This window comes from Sus scrofa, chromosome 16, assembly GCF_054392235.1.
Source record: "Sus scrofa isolate SSC_HxYL_T2T_F1_AM1 chromosome 16, Sscrofa_HxYL_maternal_Yorkshire_Landrace_v2.0, whole genome shotgun sequence".
Taxonomy (NCBI): domain Eukaryota; kingdom Metazoa; phylum Chordata; class Mammalia; order Artiodactyla; family Suidae; genus Sus; species Sus scrofa.
The window spans coordinates 36,722,851-36,745,568 of record NC_139398.1 but is presented as its reverse complement, the minus strand read 5'-3'; the positions used below and the strand labels follow the sequence as shown (position 1 = coordinate 36,745,568).

Below are 22,718 nucleotides of genomic sequence, written 5' to 3'. Positions count from 1 at the left end.
ACATATATATTCCTTTATATGATATATGATTCAATATATATGAATATATAATGTATATATATTCATTTCTGTTGAATATATGCCATCATTTATTGAGTGCTACTTCACCAGGCCCTTGGCTGATCATTTCTGTGCTGTATACTTTCCATGCCTCTCCATATCCACTCTCCATCTGGCCCTCCCATCTCTGCTCTGTTCCCAGGAATACTGATCAGTGTGGACCTCATCACGTGACTCCCGTGTCCTCTGTTCCACACAACTGTCCTTGCTCTTCACCCTTCCCACTCCGCTCACCTCGGCCCTCTATGGCCTAAGAATACAGTACCAGCCCTTGAGGTGCTGACCCTACCGCCTCCTCACAACTTTGTAAATTGTCCCTTTCTTCAATTTTCTTCCAAGTACTCCTGGTTGCATGTATTATCTTTTTCCTTTGGGAGCCTTGAGTAATAGCGCTTTTGAATGTTGTTTCCTTAGCCCCTCACCTTCACTGTGTCATATGACATAGGTATCACTGTACAAATAGGAGAAGAGCAGGCATTTGCCTGAATTCACACCAAATGGGGCAGAGTCAGCATTTGAACCCAGGTTTGTCTGACTCTGATGCCTGCACTCTCAAACATTTCATCATATTGCAACACAAAAGCACTTCTAGCCAATAGTAATGACAACATCACAGGCAGTTACAAAGTTATTGATGAATCAATTCACGGTATATATAAAAAGTGAAAAAAAGAAGTTCCCATTGTGGCTCAGTCGGTTGAGAACCCGACCAGTAGTCATGAAGATTTGGGTTTGATCCCTGGCCTCACTGGGTAGGTTAAAGATCCGGCCTTGCTGCAAGCCACAGTGTAGGTCACAGATATGGCCTGGATTCAGTGTTGCCATGGCTGTGGCATAGGCCTGTGGGTACAGCTCCAATTTGACCCCAGCCCAGGAACTTCTATATGGAAAAAAAAAAAAAAAAAAGTGAAAAAAGAAAAAAAAGAATGACTGACTTGTTATATGCCAGCATTTCATAAGCATTAGCTCATTTGATGTTTACTCGAATCCCATCATTATCACCATTTTAGAGAGAAAGAAGGTGAGGCTTATCCTCTAAATATTTTTAAAGGAAAGAAGTTTCACAGAAAAGCCTCAGTGAGCAACTTGGCTTTTAGTAAAGACACGAGGGTGACACACAGGGAGAGAGATGCCAACATACCCCACAGCAAACCAATTAATAACTTAGTAATGTTTTTACTCAAAGCTCCTTCTGGTCTACCCTCCTTGTGGGGGCTCCCAGCTCATCCTTCTCCACAGATCCTGTGCTCCACTCCAACCCCCCTGCACTCCTCTCTCCCAGGTCCCCTCTCTGCCCCAGCATTCTGTATACTTCCCCCATTTGGACGAATATCAATGTTCCACCCCAACCATATACCCCAAACTGCACACTTCAACCCCATCCTTGTTAGTCCTGGTTAGCATTGTGGATGAGTCTTCTCTTTAGCATCATCTAACCTCTTACGAGAGTGGTTAGAATTATCTATGATATATCATTTATCTACCCTCTATCTATCATTCTTTATCTAGGTATGTATTTGTGCATATCTATGGATATATTTTGAATTATATCAATGGTTAGTTTCCTGAACAGTGTAGAGTGGGAGATGTAACTTTCCAGCTAACAAGTTATCCTGCAACAATTTTATGAATGTGGTTGGAAGATAAAAGAAAAAGAAAAAAGAAAGAGAGATTTAGGGTTTATATAATTCCTCAAGGTCACAACCAATTAATCGCAGACTGGGATGCGAATACTCCAAAGCCTTTGTTAACTTTTATGTTACATTGCAATGAGAATACTTAGGCACAAACATGTTTTTTTTTTTTTTCTCATCGACGAGAGAGAAGAAATTAGTCATATTTAATATACAAGTTAAGCATTTTGAACAGATTATACTTCTCTGCCTGGAATGCCATAAAGCTGACCACAATGTCCATGGACACCGTGTGCTGGCTACTTCTGTGGTTGATATTATCTATCAGCAGAAGCCAATCAAAGCTTGGCTGTTGGTCTCTTCAATGCATCTGATAACTACTGTGACTTGCCAATCATTCATCATGCCCCATGCCCAGCACTGAGGTGGGAACCCTTGTGTGGGACATTGAAAATGTAACACATGTTCTCATTCTCTGCCTTTAAGATTTATATTGCTGAGGAGTTGAGCAGAACATATGAAACAATCATTCACTGTGTAAGATAGTACATACTTGTGTGCCAAGTTGCATTGTGAGCTACAAACATCAAAGGAAAGAAAAATGGGTTGGGGTGTTCATGGGTGTTCGTGAAGGAGCTGGGCTGACATCCTTGTTGATGTAGCTGTGATTCCTCTCTTTCTGGCTTCCAGAGATTAATTACTAGAGGTTAATTGTTAGATATTCATCCTTCAGTCCAACATTCTTTGGAAATAAATTGTTAAGTAAAAATGGTTACTTTCTAAAGGTAGTAATTGTTTTAAGCAACGTTTTTCAATGAGTGCGGAGGGTTTCTTGCCACCTCAGATTCCAAAGGAGGTTAACCAGAGCAGACGCCTCCTGAAAGCTTCTTCCACAACTCACATTGATCATTTGCCATTCCTCAGCAGACCTCAGAATCTCAGCTCTCTTTAGACTGCTTAGCAGTCATGGATCCCCAGGCTGTAAGGAAAGCACAAGCCTCCTCCTTGGCTCCCCTCCTCAGCCCTGTGCTTTGTTCCTGCCCGGGGTTGAAGTGCAGGCAATGCAAAATAACGAGTTCAAAATTTTCATGGGTGCAGGCTTTTCAGACTCTGATCATGCCTAGTGTGTGGCCTGTTGGGATGATAGTAGGATGTTTTATTCACTTGAGCGGAGACTGTAGAGTATAATTCAGAAACCCAAGCTCTTATGGAGTCACCAATAGAGAAATCATTGTAGGGGTGAAAAGAGACTTTTTTTTCTAGTGTTACTTCTGAACTTTTTCCCTCTCCTCCTTATGAATCCTTCTGCTCACCCAGAAAGAAGCAGAGTCATCCTGCCAATTCCTCCCTAAGGAGGGACCACCTGATTTGCTCCACATGCCTGACCAGAAAATCTGAATATGCACGAGCATGTGTCCATGGGAGCCAAGGGCTGTGAGAGCTCAAGGGTAGGACCCATTCCTCTGTGTCGGCCAGATGATGTCAGTATCACAGAATGTTAGCACATTTATAGGGGGAAAAAAAGGACATTTTGGCTCTCCTTTTAAAACTAAAGCCATAGCATAGTCCATGGCAGTCAAGGTTCAAAAGGCTAGCAGCGCAATTAGTCTTTTAAAGTCTCAGCAGTTCATATGGTTTAGCAATTTAAAGAATGGCATTAAAATGCCATAAACATAATCCACAGAATGAAGTTTTCAGAGCTGTTTGGTTTTAGTTTTTGTTTTTTTGGCTTTTAAAGAAATGAAGCCCTTGCCTTTATGAGTCTTTTCACAGGGATTCCATTTCAGAAGCCTGGGTTTTAAAGAAATAAATAAAGCAAATTCCAAGGCACATTGAGGTCTCACCCCACTCCCATGGAGAGGTGGCATTGAGAAGCTGATTGTGTCAGAAGTGGGGAACGGGGGGGGGGCCATTAGCAGTCACTCTTTTTCATGTAGGGGGGGCAGTGGCCTATATGGTGAGACTTCTAAAAACTGTAGGGCACACAACCTTTCCTAAAATTAATCTTCCATGCTCTGCTCCTGCTTTAAAAGTCATGTCTTGTTTCAAAGCCAAGATTTTCCACATGCGTTTCCTGAAGCCCCTGGCATTTTTATCAGTGCCTGTGGGGCTGTGGAGGAAGCCAGACGGGTGGTCTCCTGGACCCCTCTCTCATTTTATTCCCATTTATTCACATTTTGTTTGAAACATCTACTAGCAAATGGATTGAAATATTTAATTTGCAAAAATAGTCTTGCTAAAAAGTAAAACTGAGAAGAACAACAATAAACCACCGCCAAATTTAGAAAACTTCTGAGTCCAGTTGTCACTTTCAGTTGACAGTGTATGAACATGCCTGGTGCCATGTGCAGTGAGAACTCTGGGTGGAGCATTCACAGGGGTCACACCAGTGACCTTAGCAAAGAGCAGGGGTTTGAGGATGGAAGCCCCAAACCCCAAATATGACGGAGGGTGGTAATGAGGAAGACTGGGACCAGTCAGAGGTCAAAAGGGATGAGGAGGACCAAGACGGCTAAGCTCCAGGGAAGTGACACATTTTAGGGACTTGGTAGAGTATGCAGCATAAGAACCTGGAAATATCCACAGAAGACGCTAAAAGGGTCAGAGAACACTGGAAAGAGATGATATGTAATATGAAATGGAAAATTCAATCAAAATGCCATGTAAACCACCTCAGATATCAAGTAAGAGGAGAAGCTGTCAATCAAGACGCAAAGTTCAAAAGAAATTGCTTGGAACCATGTACATGACTGGGGGCTTTCACCCACTTCAAGAGTATAAAGATTCTCCAAACTGGAAATGAAGAGGAAGATTTAAGAGTAAGCTTTAGAGAAAGAAAGCTGCACTGTAATACCCTCTACCTCAGGGCAAGGGTGAGACCCAGCTCCTGACTTAAAATCTAGGGGGAGAGCTTTCAAAGGAGACCACTCAGAGAATGCGATTTTGCCTCTGAGTTTGGGAGGCTCCTCTGACACATACCAAGCCCCTCTGGTGCTCAGGGAGAGTAGTGGGAACTGCAGCTAGGATATAACGTTGTTTTCCTCTGACTGCAAGTCAAGACCTGTGATGCCTAAGGACAGGGGGAGATTCCAGGGAAGGGACACCCCCAGTCCCAGGTCCTTTTATGTGGGATTCTAAAGACGTGCCTAAAAGAACTTCTGCCAGAGGACAAGGGAGTTGGGACTGAGAGCATCTGTGTAAAATGAAGCACCAGAAAATCGGAGGTGGGGGTGGGGGGGATCGGAACAATAGGCCAAAGGTGAGGAGAAGTGTTGTCTGATACAGTCCAAGGGGCTGAGTGGGCTGGAAGCCTGGAGGACCATCTGTGAGGCTCTGAGAACAAGAAGGCAGCCTACAGACAGGACAATCAAGTTGATTTTTTCTTACCCTTTTATCTGTCTTTCCTGTTTTCAGCCTGAGTCAGAAAGAACAGCTATTGAGTGACAGGAAAGATTGGCAAGGAGGCAACATACCCATCACACTCTCTTCTCCAAAGACAGACTCGTCCAGGGCCAGCTCTAGCAGAGGGAAAACAAGTCTTATTTGTGCATGCAAATTGTAGTATTAATTAATATATTATGACTGAAGATTCTAATTTCTGATATAAGACTTAAGACATTGTGGATTTTTTGTAATAAAATTAGAATGACCTTGGGAGTTCCCTGGTGCCTCTGGGTTAAGGACCTGGCATTGTCACTGCTGTGACTCCACTTGACTTACTTCTCTCAGGAAGACTATTCGGAATTTCTCAACAACGGAAATCACAGTCACAGAACAAACAAACAAAAAAGAATAATTAGCTTCAGGAGGAAAAAAACCCCAAACATACAAATATTCATAAGACCAAAACAATAGGTACAATATAACAACACATCATTGATTTGACCCAGGATGAAATGGGACTGGGATAAATGGCTCAAGAATTATATGGAAAAATATCGCTTGTTGGCCTTTTGGCTACGATCAAGTGTAGTACCTGTTCTTACCAGTTTGGCATGTGACTGAGTCCTCTATCCGAGGACAATGTATTATATGGATTTGGGGAGCAGGGAGTTGGAATAGATGCTTGCCCCATCCCCTCCACGTATCACCTATCGACCTGGAATTGCAGTACCTCAAGGATCAGTGTACCCCCTCGCATAAGGATAGTTGCAAACAGCACGTTTGGCTTCCTCTCCTTTTCTTCCCGCTTTGCTTCTTTCCTCCGGTTCTTCTTTGCGGCGCTTGCCTGCGAGGGCGGTGCTGTTTTTCTCGCGCTTTCCCGCGAGGTTTCGCGCAGCCTCCGCTCACCCTCCTGTGGGCAGAGCGGTCTGGGATGTTTTCTCCTCACCTTTTGGCCTCGCGTGAGGGACTTGCAGCAGGTGGATGGCTGTCTTTACTTTGAATATGGTGTTGAGTTTCATGGTTTTTAACCAAGGGACTGGTGAGTGTCTTTATTATTACCACGCTATTGAGGGGCTGTCGCCGGTCCAAGGACAGTTTAGGGTAGCCCTTAGAGTCGCGGCAACCCCAAATCCAGGAACTAGTTTTATCCAGCTTTGCGGAAGTGATGTCTTCAAGTAACGGAGGCTTCAGTCTCCTTCGAGGCACCATGTTCGCCCCCAATTCAAGCCCCCCTGACCACCAGGTGTTCACACCTTCAGTGGTGCGCACCGCCAGCCTGTGGCTTCCTCGGGTGCCGCCGTAGTTGTGGTCACAAGGAACCCGGGCCTCCCAGCCCTTCCACATTTCCAGCCTCTGACCCTCTAAGGCTCTCTGGATTCGCTTGGCCCTCTTCTCCAACCCGGCTCAGATTTCTGAAATCTTGTTCTTCTGACCATCCACGCCACTCTCAACCTCCCTTCTCTTTTTGTTTTATTTTTTTAATTACTCAGTGAATTTTATTATATTTATAGTTGTACAACGATCATCATACCTTCTCTTAAATACAAAACAAAAACGAACAACAAAAACTTACAAGAAAAAGCATCTGAGAACCCTGTTTCCTTGGGGTTTGAGGAAGCACTTCTCATGAGCTGTTTTATTCATAAAATATTTCATCATATTTTATCAGAACAGTACACAGTAGTCTAGAGAAAAACATCTAGTTCTCTTCCTGACTCACAGATAGGGGAGGAGCTTGTGCATCATGGATACTGGGGGGTGGAGGAGGGGAGGCTTGAGCATTTCTGGATCCAGCAAAAAAGCAAGAGTGGCACTGATCATTGTCAGGTCAGGTTTCCACCTTCTCACAGGCAACACCAAGGTGCAGTTACCCATTCATGTGCTTAATAAGCGCCAGAGTTGAAGTCAATGATAGTTTAGAAGACAAGCTCAGGCTCCATCCCCTTCCTAACTGGGTGATGGCAGCAAAACCACTTAATCCCTCTAAGTCTCTGTGTCCTTACTTTAAAGCAAAAAATGATACCAGTCCTGACCTCAGAGAGTTTCTGCGAAGATTCAGTAAGCCAGTGATGTGGGGGTTCATGTTTTATGCTCTGAGAGCATCACGATGAATGCCCCCAGCTGTTGTTTGGGATCCACTACCATATATTTCCACAAGCCACTCCCAGCCAATGACCAAGCAAGGTCATTGCAGGTACCAGTGCAGGTCATTTGAGATATGAGACCTTTCCCCCACGAAAAGATCACTTTGGTTCAAGAGTCACGTTGGCTTGGCAGAATAATTCTTGGAATTGCACTACTGCTGAAGACCTTCCTACCGGATCTCCCATCCTCCCTGGCTTTTCCACAGGTGTCAGAACATCACTGTGGTAGGAAGATGACTGCCACTTTCTGCTGTTTCCTCACCTTTTATCCTTTACAGGTTTTTCACCCTCAAGAATCCTTTTTCTTTTTTCCTAACCTTAGTGTATGCACACAAACACTGTTGGTAAAAACCAGCATGTAGTATGCATAGATACACATACCTGAACAGCTATCTCTGGTATATAGTACATGCTTTATAGATGGCATTTTTTATTATTAACAAATAGAGTCATAGGTAGCAGAAACATGAATACTTTGGAGAATTCAGAGACAGAAAAAGGCATTTCAAACCAAGACATTCAGAAAGACTTCATAGGTGAGATAGACTTAGAGGTAGCTAGAAGAATCTCTAAAGTGAGGTTTATTGAAAACTGGGGACAGGTAATTTGAGCTGGGAAAATAATAAAAGTAGAAATACCAGGGCTGGGGAATGGAGATGCTTCTAGATTGGCTGGAGTATAGGATGCATGTGCTGTTGTCACACTCATGTCAGTATGGAAATGTAGACTGAGGCAAAACTGTGGAGTGGATTTTATATTAGTCAGTTTTGCTGGTGTACCAAGCAAATCCCAAATCTCAGTGGCTTACAGAAACAGACATCTGTTTCCCATTTGTGTTCCATGTTGGTAGCTGTGGATCAGCTGCTATGGCTCTTCTATCATGTGTCCTCTCATCTTATTCTTCGAGTCAGACTGAAGGATCTGCTTCCACTTGGGAAACCTGGTTTCCCAAGGCAAAGGACTGGCAGAAACATATGATGATTTTTGAAGCTCTCTCCAGAGACAAGACATATATCTGCTCATATTCTGTTGGCCAAAATAAAGCCTATGGCCAAGCCTGACATCCATGGGCAAAGGATACCCCTTCAATCCAGGAGGCACTAAAAGTCACATTGCCTTGGATAAAGATATATAATCCTCTCTCAGGAAAGAGGCCTAAGTAGTTTCTAACAATAAATAAACCTACTATAGGTGAGAAATTATTCCGCTGACCAACTGTAATATCTTTTAGTAGGCCAGTGACATCATCAGGGTTGCCTTTGGGTATGAGATGAATCTGGAATGGGGGGGGGGTGGAGAAAAGAATAAAACTGCATAGGTCCAGGCAGGAGACAATGACAGGCAGGCTAAAGTCGTGACAACTGGCCCTCTCTTTTGGGACCCAACTCTCCAGTCTTTATTCTGAGACCTACACAAGCAAGTGGAGGGGAAAATCACCTATTAGGGTGAGGAACAATGAAATCACTTTATGTAAGTATCTGGATATTGAGGAAAACAGGACCAGTTCTCAGGTTAGGCTCAGAAAACTATGAGAGAGAAGGTGATTTTATATTCCGACTCTACTCTCTTCCTTGAACCTATCTCCTCATGGACCTCACAATTTCCATCCTTGTTGGCCAAATGCTAGCTCACAGTGCTCTCATTTTGTCCCAGAGAGGCCCAGGTCTCCCCACCTATTGTCTCCCCAAAACCCTCCCTTCAACACCCACTGCCTCTGGCTTGAGCCTTCTGCCTCAACCTACCTTCTTCAAAGAAGCACTTCCCAATCACCAATGTCATCCCCATCATCAGGGCGTGGTTAGTTAACTGGCTAACTGTTCCCGCTAAAAACACTGTTCACTATAATGTTACTTTACTATCTTGAAATATTTAGATTTTGAATGAATGTCTCAGGGAGTTCCCTGGTGGCCTTTCAGGTTAAGGATCTGGCATTATCACTGCTATAACTTAAGACACTGCTATGGTGTGGTTTTGATCCCTGGCCCAGGAACTTCTGCATGCCATAGGACGTGGCCAAAATAATAATAACAATGATAAATGAATGTCTCAGATGGAGAATACCTTCGTATCCAAAAAGCAGTCTCTTACATAAGCCAGTTGAGGGAGATGTTCTTAAGCAAGGAAAACAATTAGGAGTAGGTCTTAAACCCAAGCCATGCAGGCAAGTTCTCAGTGTGTTAGCCCCCATCTCAGCCACTTCCTAACAGAGTATGTGAAGTGTGTCCTATGCTGTTTCCTGGTCTGCACAGATGATACCAAACACCATTCTCTTATCCTAGAAATACATTTTAATGAGAGTAGCACATTCAGAGCCAGAGACCAGTGCCTGAACATTCCAGAACCTATAATGATCATGCTGCGTGCTACAAAACTTCTGATGGTGTCAGTTCCCTTGCTGTAATACTCTCATACCCACTGACAAACTTTCTAAGTCATTGTTTTTGATGGGAATAGAAAGGCAGAGAAAAGGGTGACTCTGGACCAGCACTGGGTTGGTAGATAACAGTATATCTGGCCTCAGCTTGAGATGCAAGATGTCTTTCACCCACCAGAGCATCAGCGCCCTGGATTGAGGCAATTTTTTTTTTTTTTTAACTCAGTGATTCTAACATCTGCCTCTTGGGTGAATAAATAACCCAGCACCTTCCTTCCAGTGGCATCAGGTCACACAGTAATCTTCATCACACCATCTTCCACAGGCACAGAGAGGCAGAGGCCTCCTACGGCCACAGCACCCAGATTTTCTGCTCTAAATAAGCCGTGCATCCAGTTGGACCTGAAAATATATTGCCTGCAGCCAGTTGCTCCTGAGCCACTGCTGAAGTCGTGCAACAATTATCAATCCAGCAAGGCTAAAAGACAAGTCACCTGGAGGCCTGGTTACTCTGTGGCTTGGCAGCTCTACCACCACATCGGTGCCACTCTGCCTTGGACTCTGTGGGACTTTTGGCATCAGATTCCCTTCCACGGAAGGAAGAGACAGTCACTGCTTCTACCACAGGTGAGTTAAAAGGCATCTGTTTTTGAATAAATTTCGCCCAGTTTGCATGGAGGGAGGCAAGATCGAGAAAGCTGAGCTGAGCTGAGAGAGGCTGGGATGCTTGGGCTGACTTGGCAGATGACAGGTTTTGTTACAGATTTCTAAAATAATGTTGCTTTAAGAACAGAAAGAAAGCCCAGCCAAGAAACATCAACAGTAAGTTTTCCTTCTTTTTCCCCCCGAAGATATGCTGAAGCCAGGTTTAATTTTATGTCAGGAAAGAATTCCCTCCTGAGACTTTCCTGGCTACGGTTCAGTTGAGGATAATGTTTTCCAGCCATGCTTCCAGAGCCCCTCAAAGACTGAAGGGAAAACGGCAAATAGGCACGAAGCCTCACTTTGAAGCAGCAGGGGGAGCTGTTATGATAAAGAAACTGGGTGGTTTCTTCTTGGTCGGAGGTGATTTCAGAAATTCAGGCAACGTTCTCTACATTTTATTTTCAGCACCGGGGAGTACCTAAAGAATAAAATATTTACAGATGCTAGCAGATTTTATACCTCTGACTTTAATGCAAAGACTTCATGTTATATTTTACATCAAAAGGGAAGAAGTTGCTAGCATCTGCAATGCGTGACTATGCCGTGATTACTTCCATCAGCATGTAATAAAGCATAGCTCATTCGATATATTGCAATTCCAAAGTCCCTGATGGAAGTGGATGTTTAATGTTGGACTTCCAGGGCATAAAAAAGAGCCATTGTTACAACCTCACCAAAATTTACCTACCCTCACCACATAAGGCATCTCAGTTCTGCCCAGTAATTATTTCTGTCCAGTAATTTTGGTTTTCAAATTGCTTGAGCCCATTTAAAAACTGAGAGAGAGAAAGGTAGGGAGGCCAGACTCACTACTTATCTTTAGAAACAGCCTTTCTTCCATTTCTTATTGGGTTGTTTTGAAGTCCTACTTACAAACGCACAATGTGACTTCCCACAGAGTTAAGAATTAGATGACTATGTTATTTGTTGCTATATGTATTATACTATGCTACTTGCTACTATATGTTACTATGAAAATGTTAATGCATTTTAGCTAATTCTCATGGCCACCTACCTCTGATGACTTGGTTCCTTCTAGCATCAACAGAATCCTTATGCATAAAACCTTCTGAGGCTAAAATTTGACAATTATCAGTGTTTCTTGTACACATTTCTGTGATTGTTGCTTATACATTATTGTCGAGGATGCCCCAGGAGTAGAAAAAAATAGCTTCCAAGGAGAATTGGCTAAAGGGAATGCTAAAGTTCAGGGAAGCCGAGTCCCAGAGAAGAAGGAGATAAGGGGGGAATTGGCTGAAACATAGAGGATTCAAGAGAAGAAGCAAATTTCACTGAGGAAGTTGAAAAATCAGAGACCTCTCCAAATAGGTGTATGGCTAATGCAATACCTTAAAGACTAATATTATATCGTCCAAGGAATTCCATTACAGCAGAGTGCCTCAGATTTTCAGAGGGATTATGGGAAAATGATCTGAGAAAGCAAGAAATTGGCCAGAAAATAGACTAATAAAGGGCTGGCAGGAAGAGAGTTGACAAACAAGTGATACGCCAAGCAATATATATGTGTGCAATGGAGGTGGAAGAGTGAGAGAACAGAGAGAGAATTAGACAGAAGTATTTCAAGGATAGCTGTTACTATTTTATAATATCATGAAACATTTTGCGAGAAGAACAAACACATCAGCTATCTCTAAACATGGCTGGCTTATGTAATATATCTCCTGATATGCTAATCAGCAGTTCTCCATGGTTCCAGAAAGTTCCAGATCACCCTGAAACCAGTTAGGCACTCATTCTCAGCTGTGATCTGAGTAGGGACTTCCCTTTGTCTTCACTTTATTTTTATGCTGTGAGCTCCTTTGGGTCAGAACAAGACTGCCTTTCTGCATGTCCTCCATGGGGACCTTTGACCATGTTCTGATCCCCAGAAGGTCCACTAGGGAATATAGTGAATGGTGTTACTTGTCAGATTCAGAGATAAATCAGTAATAGAAGGAAGGTTTCTTTGATAGTGGTTTGGGGTTGAATTTGTTTCTTTCTGTGCAAGGTGTCTACAAATTTCAGTGGGTTTCTACATGTACCTAAATTAGAAAGCATTGCTAACTCAGTAAGAAATGTGAAGCCTTTGTATTTATAAATCATTCTTCCCAGCTGTTCTATAATCAAGTATTAATTCTCTACTGGGAGGTAGATCTCTTCAGGCATCTGAGGCAGCTCCAAAATTTCCCAGTTGTTTCCAAATATTAAGCCTCAGTGCAGTCAGTCATTAAACATGAGTTTATCTTTACCTTCTGCCCTCCTCCACTTTCCCAGTGCATGTATGAACTGGCACCCTGCCTAACTGCAGGCCTATCTCAGGAGCACTACCACCTTGTATTCCCCTCTAAGATTACTCCCCCTGGGTGTTGGGCTGACGGGAAAGACAGAGAATGAAGAGTATTGTGCCAACAGGCCACTGTGTAACATCTCTCTCTCGGCGAGTGCTGATTCTCTGGCCACAGCCTGGCTGGGGGTGCCCTCTGTGTGGCAGGCCTCCAGATTCTGGCTTTCTCTGGGGACTAGAGATGTGAGTTCTTTGCGCCCCAATCTTTGAGAAGTTGGAAATCCAGCTCAACCCTTTGGAGCTCTTGTCACTGGCCATATCCTCTATAGCCTTCTGCAGCTGAGGTGCAGTGGGAAACTGTCTTGGAACTGGGGTGAAACAACCTCAACTATGTTCTAAGTAGCATCCACTTGACCCACAGAAATCTCCTAACTTGACCATTAAACCGGGTGCCCCTAGTTTAACACTGCCCTCCTCTCTCCCTCTCTCACCAAGATTCAGAACCCCTACTCCTATGATAGATTCACAGCAAGTGCACAAGTAGGGGACCAAATGATACAACAGTCTTTGTGAACCATTCTCTTAGAAGCCCTAAGGAGACCTTAGGGAGAAAGACAGGGTACCCTCGTGTCCATTCACCATGGGAAGGGGAGGGAATTGCCTCTCATCTCATACAAACTGTATTCTAATGACCCTTGGATTTACCACCTCTCTCTCTAGCTCCCAGTTTTATCACGTAGCCGATGGAGGTGGTAGTAGCTGACCACACACATCACTTTTTAGGGAGTGTTCGCTTTGACTCCAGTGTCTGTCAGTGCAGTTATTGAATTCTTTCTCTGTCCTCACCTTGAGTCCTATCTGCCAATCACAAGAGTCCCACTGACAGCGTGTTGCAGATTGAGAGTAAACAGAATTCTTTAGCAGAAAGAAAATACAGAGTAAATATTTAGGATGGGAATTTGGAATCAGTTGGGCCATTCTTAAGATTTTCCATTATAATAATTTTCCATCATTCCATTAATTCCATTACTTTAGCAAATAAATAAGAACCCCAAATTTACCATGAATCAGACATGATGATAGACTTTTGTAATGCAGGAGAGAAGACGTAGCCCCTGCTCTTTAAGAGTCCATTAATATTACGTAATATTCACAGTTCAGGATGCAGATGCTAGTGTAAAGGTAAGCTTGGGGCAGGAAGAGCAGACAGAGGACGTGCTCCTGTAGAAGTCAGGGTGGACTTCAAAGAAGAGATGGCATTTGATGTGGCTCTTGAGAAATAAATGACATCCACCATTAGGCAGGGGAAAGAAGACAGGGGAGAACATCTCAAGTAGAGGTGATAATGCCATGTGCAAAGACAAGGAGATATGAAGATTATAGTGAATTGAGCATATATGCCTTTGGGGTGGGGTGTTGATAAAAGATGGGCCCAGGAGAGTCACTGGAGCATAAACTACAAATGGCCTTAGAATGCCTGTTAAGGAATTGGGGATCTTTGTGCATGTGAAATGGGGGACATCAAAGATTTTAAAGCAAAAAGATGATGTATTAAATGTCATTTTCATAATAAGTCTCTGACATCAATGTAGACTAGATAAAGAAGCAGGGAGTTAGGAAACAGTGTGATAACCTGAGGGAGCTGGTGAGTGCCTGAACTAAGTTGCACTTAGGGAAGGAAGAGATAGGAGAAATCTTTCTAAGGTGAATGGAATTAAGAATGACTCAGTGATTTTAAGGTTGGGTGTCTGGGTGCATGAAAATACTCCGGCTGAGATAAGAAACACAGGAAGAGCTGGCTGAGAAGAAGATAATGGGTTCAGTTTGGGATATGAAGAGTCCGAGGTGAACTGTGGGACATCTGGGAGGAGCTGCCCAGGAGGTATTTGGGCTGGAGTTCAGGAGAGAAGTCTAGGTTACATATGGGAAAAATCAGTGAGCAGACAGGGCTGCAGGCTAGGCGAGTGGATGTGAGAACGTCCAGTTAGAATGTATAGAAAGAGAGCAGGCAGTTAGCATTGTGGCTCAGTGGAAACAAACCCAGCTAGTATCCATGAGGATGCAGGTTCGATCCCTAGACTTGCTCACTGGGTTAAGGATCTGGCGTTGCCATGAGCTGTGGTGTAGTTTGCAGACTTGGCTCAGATCCCTTGCTGCTGTGGCTGTAGTGTAGGCTGGCAGCTGTAGCTCTGATTTGACCTCTAGCCTGGGAACCTCCATATGCCTTGGGTGTAGACCCCCCCCCCCAAAAAAAAAGGAAGGAAGGAAGGAAAGAGAGAGAAAGAAAGCAAGAAAGCAAGCAAGAAAGATAGATGAAAGAAAGAAAGAAAGAAAGAAAGAAAGAAAGAAAGAAAGAAAGAAAGAAAGAAAGAAAGAAAGAAGGAAAGAAAGAGAAAGAAAAAAGAAAGAAAGAAAAAGAAAAGGGAGCAGGATGCTAAGGACAGAGCCAGAAAAAGTGAGAGGAGCTATGGGAAAAGGGTGAGAAAAAAAAATCATTAAGAGAAGAAATCAAGATGTACCATGTTTCAGAAACCAAGGCTGAGAGATTGTCAAACAGTTCCAGAGTTAAATCTTAGAGAAAAGTATGCAGAATACAAACTGGAAAGGAAAAAAAAATTATAAAATAAAAGAAATTGGGAAACACTTTGGTGATGCTGGGCTTTAACCAGACTGTGTTTTTCTTATGTTTAGATATTCGAAATAAGTCTTTTAAAATAGGCTTTTTAGAGAACTTTGAACTGTCTCTTGGATCAGAAATCTCTGCAAATGCTGATTTTCCCACAGACCAAGAAATGTGCTTATATCCTTACATTTTTCTTTAGGATAAACAATTTTTTTTAGCAAATAAGCAAAAAGGAAAGGACTTTTTTTTTTTTTTTGAAAGAGTAAACTATACATGAAAATGGCCATTACTGAAAGGGTTGGAAGTGATAACAGCAATTTTTCTCTGTAGGAAAGGAAATAACTTCGATTCAGGAAAAGTAGCTTGCTGACAAGGCAGTCAGTCACATGGCTCCCCAAAGGAAGTTAAGAGATTGGTTTTTTAAGGTCATGGTTCAATGAAAAGTGAAGTTGATGTTCACTTACATAAAGCTTTCTTCAGTAGTACTGAGTGGACTGTCAAAATAGCCAACAGAAACCCAAAAAGCTGGGATGGTGATGCCTTCTTCCACACTCCCAAGCTTCTAAATGGCAAGTCAGATTATTTGCTGAAGGAGTAAACATCTTGAAATATGATGGGAAAACGTATAAATATGTCTTTGTTCAACATTCTAGGCCCATTTTATACATGTAAACAGATATTTTCTTGGACAAAACATCAAAAAGAAAATGTTTTCCAAAGACGATGTTTTCCTTGGGTGAAGAAGTGAATCAATGGCTCACCATATAACTATATAGTATGTTTTCTTATAATCAGAGATGACACAGTATCAAGTAAAGATGATTTTGTTATGTTATTACTACTCAAAAAAGTATCTTAAGATATGTGAGGACTCAAAGAGGATGAATGAGAAAGGAGATAAAATTAAGCACCTGCTGCAGGCACATGCCAAGAATTCTGGTAATATTAATGGCAAAATCTATGAGCTGTGTCCAGTACTCAAAGAGATAGAGTATCCTCAACACTTGGAGAGGTCTCCTAAGCTCCCCAAGCCCCATTCAGTGTATATATTTTCATCCTATGGTTGTCAGACACCTTGGACCTGTTCCATTCTGGATCATGGATGACTTGGATCTAAGACTAAATGTGTTTTTTTGTGTTTCTGCTGGTGAATGAAGTGGAAGATTGTCTCGGACACCTCACTATGATTGCTTCCACTCTTTCTCCAGATGCCATCTCTTGGCTGTCTTTTTCTTTTTCTTCTTTTTTTTTTTTTTTTTTTGTCTTTTGTGTTTTTAGGGCTGCACCTGCAGCACATGGAGGTTCCCAGGCTAGGGGTCTAATCAGAGCTATAGCCACTGGTCTACACAAGAGCCACAGCAACGCCAGATCTGAGCTATGTCTGCAACCTAAACCACAGCTCATGGCAACACCGGATCCTTAACCCACTGAGCGAGGTCAGGGATTGAATCTGCATCCTCATGGGGTTCTTCACCCACTGAGCCACAGTGGGAACTCTAAAATCTATCTTGTTTTTAATTCTGCCTACCATTACTAATTCTGTCATCTAGAACACCACAAAAATAAATCAAGTTTTCAAGTATTTCTATTCCATTAAATACTGAACTGTCCATTATTGGGAAACTAAATGAATAGGACATCATTTCAGGCTGGAAATAATCTCAGGTAATAAAGGAGAAAGGATATGTAGACATATGTGTTCGCGTAGGACATACATTTAAAGTGTTTAGGGGTTCAGTGGAATACATTGTGCATTCAGTTACTAAGCAAACAGAATATGGGTAAAGGACAAGAAGAAATAATTATTGGAACACAAAGAAAGAAGTGAAGCCTGCGATTGAACATAATTAGTGGAAAAGGAGTTCTGCTATGCCCTGAAGGATGTGCAAGACACAAGGAATCCTGAAAGAAACTTCATGCAAAGAAACCCCCAGGCATTTTCAGAAAATGAGGACTCATGCCGTTTTACTAAAGCAGATTTTCCAAACTGTGGGCAGTAGGCATGAATCTTTGGTTTCAAGGGATTTGGTGGTCTTTATGGATCAAACATTGGGGCTAGATTGAAGGAAATAATGCCTCTTACATAACTGTGCTTCTCTTAAATGCAGCTTTACTGCTGTTATAATTAATAACATAGTCATAAGTCTGTATTTCCTTCATCTGTGAGTACTCGAAGTACAAAGTTGACTAGTTAGAGAGTCCTTGAAAACTATTCATGTTGAAAAAGACATACATACATGTAAAGTTAAGGACCCACCATGTCAGGCTACAGAGTAATGAGTAGAAGGGGGCCATTTTTCCCATTTGGCGGAGCTCTTCCCTTCCTCCCTATCTCATCTATTTGAGGATACCACACTGGCAATTTGCCCATTTTAACTTTCTTCTTACTGCCACAGCTTTCTCATTACCATACAGATCTGCTGTGATTTCTCCCAGTCTGGAAAACAATTCATCTCAACACTGCTTCCACCTCCAACCAGCTACTTATTACAGAAAAAGAAAAAAAAAGAGAAAGCCTAGGAAAATAAAGTGGTGTGGTGTATATATAGTTCCCAATTCCTATTCTAATATTTTCCCTGTGGGCTTTGCTTTCAAAATACATCTGCTATACGACTTCTTATCACCACGTGTACCACTGCCACTCTGGCGCAAGCTACTATCACCTCTCTCTTGGATCCCAGTAGCCTCTGAACTAGTCTTCTCCACCCCGGCCCCCAATAGTTTGTCCTACTTTATTCTCAACACAGCATCTGGATGTGATTCTGTTGAAACATATGTCAGATCATGTCATTACTCTGCTCAGAACCACTAAAGTTTCCCATCCCATTTTGAATGGCATCCTAGTGCATACAGTAATCTCTCAGGCTCCATGCTCTCCACCCTCATGGTTCTCTCTCTGACTCCATCTCCTGCAGCTCTCCTCCTCACTTACTCTGCTCCAACCACACAGGCTTCCACACAGTTCCTTAAGCTTGCCATGAGATTTGCCTTGTCTCAAATGATTAATGTGTCATATGCCTAATTATCTACTAGCAAGTTTTTTCTTTTCAGTACTATCTATTCTTGTAATAGTTAGATTGGTCTACAGTGAAAAATTAGCTCTGTCTGTGATTTGAAAATGTTATCTAGAAACTCAAACACATTTATTTTTTAAATGTATCCCTCATGACTTTCTAGATAATTTTTTATCATGTGACCCCTTTTCAGCTTTCATCCTCTTAAATTATCTTTATGTTACATTATTGACAGCTCCTTTCTACTTGAAAGTCTCTTCTGGTTTTTTCTTCAAAGGCACTAGTCCCTGTAAATATCTCCTACCTTCATGAGTGCTTTTCAGCCTCCTTCACTGGTTCTTCTTTCTCAGCTCCCAGTGCTTTGGGAACTCTTCTATCATCTGTCCTTTGCTCTTTGTACATATCCAACCCAGGAAATCTTATCCTTTTAGTAACTCAAATCTGCAGCTATACACTGTGTGCTCCCAAATTGAGCCCAGACTTCACCTCTGAGCTCTATTCCCAATTGCCTACTAGCCAGCTCTGTTGATAAGTTCCAGTGTCACTTCAAACTTAACATGTCCCAAATTGGACTCATTAAATTCTTTTGTAGTCAGTTTTTCAAGCAAGTCAAATCCGCAGTGAAAGCACCATTATACATTCTAAGAATCTCCAAGTCCTCACCCCTCTGCCACATTTATTTTCTTGCAGAGGTCCTTAGGAGAAGGCTTCTTTTCCAAGCCCACAGCCTGTATCTTTGAATACAAGAGTGTGGCTTAATGCAAATCTATCCTTAAAATTAGAAACTGGGGGTTACCATTCCTGGCTCAGCAGTAATGAACCTAACTAGGAACCATGAGGTTGTGGGTTCAATCCCTGGCATCACTCAGTGGGTTAAGGATCCAGCATTGCTGTGAGCTGTGGCATAGGTCACAGATGCAATTCAGATCTGGCATTGCTGTGGCTGTGGTATAGGCCGGCAGCTACAGCTCTGATTGGATCCCTAGCCTGGGAACTTCCATGTGCTCCAAGTACAGCCTTAAAAGGCAAAAAAAAAAAGACATTAGAAACCATATTCTGTGTCCAACAGAACAATCTCTGCGCACCCTAAAATGATGGATGGGGATCTGAATACCAAAGAATCAGGTCAGTTTATATTCTGGCATTTCCTTTTATGGTCTTAAGAAAGTTAGCAAGCATTCTTGAATCTCGGTTTTCTCATCTGCCAAATGGGGATAATAATAATTACCTCACACATTCTTTGGAAAGATTAACTGAAATAAATGATATGCTAGCCTCTAGTAACACACTGATACTTTTAAGGGGCACTCAAAATATTTAGTTTCCCTTGTTCTTTCCAATCAAATTAGGCAATTATGCTTGCTTAAAAATTCCTCTGCTCAAATATGTTGGAAATGTGCCTCCATTCCCCTAAAGAACAGGTTGTAAAAGTAATCCAGCTGTGATTTAATATTGATAAAGCCGAGGGGGTTAGCTGAAGGGTGTAATTCACCTGATTCACAGGCTATCTGATGTTATCTGGAATGCATAAGTGATCTTTTTAGTGAGATCTTATGAGATGGTGTGTTTTTTTTATTTTGTTCTGTGGAGTGATGGGAGTCTGTTCTTGATACTCTTCTGAGAGCATTGGAACTCCATTCCAGAACCAGTTAACGGAATGAAAGGAACAGATTGGTGGTGATTAAAAGCCTGGGCTCTGAGTAGAACCACCAAAATTCAAATCCCCTCACTACCTATGTAGCATAAGGCCAATTATTTAATTTCAGCTATAATGGAGTGTTGCCATGAAGATTAAATAACATAATGAAAGGACAGAGGAAGGAATATTCGTTTAACACTGAACACATTCCCTCAGGGAGAGAGCATAATCTGGAGGTTTCTATTCGTAAGAGTAGGATGACCTGGTTTAAAGAAATTATCAGAATTACATTAAACAGTAATTATGAGAATTGACAACTGAAAGACATTTAAGAATTTTTGCATATTGGTTTTATATATTGTTCTTTGTATTCTCATTCTTTAGGTTCTGAAGTCATATTTCTTGTTTAGTACATAATTTAGGGCACTAAATTTAGGTTTTTAGAGACAAGCTATTCTACATTAAAAGCCCAAGTGCTAGTCTTCTAATCTATTCCCATCCCTCTTTATTATTCATGGACTGGAATGACCTTGTCCTTGCACCTATGCTTCCAATAAGGGATACAATTACCCATTTCATTGCAGTTGTCATGAAAATGCACATGATCCTAAGGATAAATATGTAAACCATATAGGGCTAGAACGTCCAAAGTTTGTATTTTGAAACCTATGAAATAATGGCAAATGTCACAAGCAAGAAATAAGACTGCTTTTATATTTTGAGAATGTTTTTAACTGGATAATGATAACCAGCTATACTGCAATCAGCATGATCCTTTCACCATGGGCTTAATATGAAACATTTCACTGTCCCCTCTCCTAAACTCCCCCTCTCACAACAAACTTTCCTACTGACTCCCTAATATCTCCCCACTAGATTCTTTTTTGGATCCTGGATTCTCAGGAAAGAGTTACACCTCTCTGAAGTATGTGCATTAGATCCCCATTAAAGTCCTGATGTTCTTGGATGAAGCTGGGCCATGCCATTTTAGCATCCAGTTGATAACCCCACTTCCTGTCCTCACCAATCATTTTAGGGACTCCAGAAATCAAGCTAACTAATTTAGAAGATCAATTCTATCCTTTATCTAGCAAAGCAATCATTCCACCACATAAAAATAGTCTTATGTTTTTCTGTCACTATGATTTTATCATAAAGCAGAGACTAAAATAATGAGAAATGGAGTCCAGTTTTAATCATGGCTCCCCCAGGTAGACCTGGACTACCTGAAGCAAATTGTTTAGTAGTTTTGTGTCTCAGTTTCCTCATCTGAAAATGGATATTACAACAAGAGTACCTATCTATAGGATTATTGTGAAGATGAATTAAAGTAATTTATATAAAATGACTGGGGTGGTTCCATGCATGCATTAAGTGCTTAATAATTAGTATTGTTATGGCTTTTGTTTTCCGCAATTCCTGAAAATACAGCAAGCTATGACAAGGTGCGATATGGGATGCCAAAATATGTGGAAACCCTTATGCCTGTTGTGATTTAAATGAGAGTCCAGACTACTCAGCCAAAGAAAGGCAAAAAGTCCCTGCAAGCTACAGAAACATATGTTCAAAATCTAAATAGAGTGAATACTGGATAAGAAAGACAAAAAAGAAATATATGAAAATGGAAACACAGTTTCAAACTGTGCCTTAAAAAACCAAAAAGTGGCATTTTTCACATGAATGAAATTGCATTTGCATCCTGGGGATCTTTCAGAGTAGAAGCCTTTTGACTTTTCTGGCCCCAGTCAGGGATAAATTACTGCCAACATAGAGAAGACCCCACTAAGTACTGACATGAAAAATATTCACCTAAATATTATGCACCTCATTCCCTACTTCCTCTCCCAAGACAGATGGAGTTCACATCCGGGCAACTATTCTGACTTTATTCCTCCCTATTATAATGCTGAGTAAATAGAGTCCACAAGATTAGGACTGTTCAGACAAGCACTTGTTTTAATCAGAAGGAAGGAAACTACTACTTCATCTGAGAAAGAGCCGATGAGATTACATGGCTGGGAAAGACATCCATTTATTTTAAAAGTGGTAACAGTCCCATCCTCTGTGTGTATCTCGCAGTACAGTTTACTGCATATCATGTGGATAAGCTCCTGCAATATTTTCCTTTCAATACAAGAGGTTTAAGTGGTAAGGCTTTAAGGGCAAAAACAAGCAAAAACATCAATTTAGTGCCCTTCACAAAGTTCTGAAAGGTTGAGTAGGAGATTTCTTGACCAAGTTAAGAAATATTTAATTTTTTTTTTTTTTTGTCTTTTTGTATTTTCTAGGGCTGCACCTGTGGCATATGGAGGTTCCCAGGCTAGCGGTCTAATCAGAGCTGTAGCCGCCGGCCTACACCAGAGCGACAATTATCAGATAGCTCAAAGCCATTTAAAAACATTAATTGAGCTAGTATGTGAATAGTAATACAGTAGGTAGTGTAGACTATTTGACCTCAAATCCAAGTACTCTAAAGTAATTTATTATAAAACCTTATCTTCAATATCAAATATACATTCAAATAATATCAGAAGGCACACAAAATCATAAGTGGCCAGGAACATGAGAAGTAAAAAGAAGTTACTACCCTGTGGTAACCTGAACTGAATACAAGATGTTCTTTGTATGGAAATATCAATGCCTTTGGTGACAGACTGTTTAGGGATAATGAAAAGAGAAAGGGAAGTCTTTTTCAACTCATCAAGAAAAATATGAATAAATAAAAATGAAGTTTAATAAATAAAAAGGAAATCAAGTGTTATAAATGAAAAGAGGAAAGGTTAGACCGTGAAATAAATAATTGTGTTTATATGATTTGGGAGAGAAAAAGAATCTTAGATGACAGAAGGACGTATGC

At 41.5% G+C, this 22,718-nt stretch overlaps 1 protein-coding gene, 1 long non-coding RNA gene and 1 other non-coding gene across 16 annotated transcripts in view; 2 read left to right on the top strand and 1 right to left on the bottom strand.

Annotated features, from left to right (window-relative positions):
- Nucleotides 1-22,718, top strand: part of DAB2 (DAB adaptor protein 2) — a 942,412-nt gene that overhangs the window by 746,608 nt on the left and 173,086 nt on the right. For 10 of the 14 annotated variants that reach the window (XM_085002158.1, XM_085002154.1, XM_085002150.1 and 7 more), the window contains exon 1: nt 9,908-10,223. The gene's annotated coding sequence lies outside the window, so the exon portion shown is untranslated. Of the gene's footprint in view, nt 1-9,907; nt 10,224-22,718 lie in introns of those variants that run through there. The other 4 variants (XM_085002141.1, XM_085002140.1, XM_085002144.1 and 1 more) reach the window with 1 other exon arrangement.
- The window catches only part of LOC102163534 (uncharacterized), a 56,854-nt gene that overhangs the window by 3,507 nt on the left and 30,629 nt on the right, over nt 1-22,718 (bottom strand). The gene's annotated exons all lie outside the window — the stretch shown is intronic.
- Nucleotides 5,632-5,830, top strand: LOC146395513 (U2 spliceosomal RNA). Its single transcript, XR_014831679.1, has one exon. It is a non-coding gene; the product is annotated as a U2 spliceosomal RNA (small nuclear RNA).